At 41.6% G+C, this 1,371-nt stretch overlaps 1 protein-coding gene across 6 annotated transcripts in view; it reads right to left on the bottom strand.

Annotated features, from left to right (window-relative positions):
* The window catches only part of Stxbp5 (syntaxin binding protein 5), a 175,193-nt gene that overhangs the window by 64,245 nt on the left and 109,577 nt on the right, over nucleotides 1-1,371 (bottom strand). The window lies entirely within an intron of this gene.

Raw genomic sequence — 1,371 nt, forward strand, 5'->3', positions numbered from 1 at the left:
ACTTGGGAGGCAGAGGCAGGCAGATCTCTGTGAGTTCAAAGCCAGCCTGGTCTACATAGTGAGCTCCAGGACAGCTGGGGCTACAGCTCAAAAAGACCAAAACAAAAGAAAAAAAAACTTAAAAATAAATCTATCATATGATCCAGTCATACCACTCCTTGGCATATACCCAAAGGACCCATTCTACTACAGAGATACTTGCAAAACCAGATTTGTTGCTGCTCTTATCACTATAGTTGAGAATTGGAAACAACTTAAATGTCCCTCAACTGATGAACGAATAATGAAAATGTGATACAATTATACAATGGTGTTCTACCCAGTGTTAAAGAAAAACGAAATTTGTAGGTAAATGGATGAAACTAGAAACTGTTATGTTAAGTGAAGTATCACAGACTCACATAAAAAACCAATGTATGTTCTCTCTCATTTGTGGATCCTAGGATCAGACTCTGATAAATAAGTATGCAAACAGACATAACTGCAGGAACCAGGACAAGGGTAAGGAAACAGTGAGGTAAAGGAAAAGAAATAACCTGAAGGAGAAGAATAGTAGGCAACAGACCTTAAGAAGGGAGATATGGATAAAAATTGGGTTAGATTAAGGGAGGGGGGGAGGGAAGGGTATATGAGTAACCTAGGGGATAAGGAGAAAGAAGCAGTTCAACAGAGGTAGGATCATAGGAGCAAGGGTATTATTAAGGAAGAAAGAGGGGGAAGTGGGGGCACCTTAAGTGGGAAAACCATGATAGAGGGGGGAGATGATACAATAGAGAAACAATGCCTAGCTAGTCACGAAAACCAGAGGGAACCATATTATTCCTATAATCTACTGACTAATTATATATAACAGACCAAGAAAAATATCTCTAGAAAAGGTTTATTTGAGATCAACTGGTCATTACTCAAGACTTATCTGCATGACACACAGTAATCAAAAATGCCAGAATGGTGGAACTAACCTTCTTGGATGTTTAACAGACATACCTTGAGATCTATACTAATTGGGTCAGAGGGACACAAAGGATGCTTTTTGCTCCTTGCCCTCCTAGGTCGATTAGTTCCCAGGGACTATGAGCATCTCGCAAAACGTCCTGTAAAGGTGGTGGGTCATCTGACCTCTTGATCAAGGAGGCCAAGGAGACCCCACCAGATGGACTTGAACCAGTGTCCAGTCTATAAAGAGGAGGGTCAACACGGAGGAATCATTTTCTCCATCCTTCCAAGGGAAGCCAACAATGGTCGAGTAGGACCTTTGACTTATCTTCACATAGATGGAACTGGTAAAAGAAAGGAGCCAGGGGCTCCTCCCAAGCCCATGGGACCCCTGAGGAACAGATCCTCAAATGACCTCAAGAGTAAAAACAAATC

Source organism: Nannospalax galili, unplaced genomic scaffold, assembly GCF_000622305.1.
Source record: "Nannospalax galili isolate Female #2095 unplaced genomic scaffold, S.galili_v1.0 scaffold377, whole genome shotgun sequence".
NCBI classification, from domain to species: Eukaryota; Metazoa; Chordata; class Mammalia; order Rodentia; family Spalacidae; genus Nannospalax; species Nannospalax galili.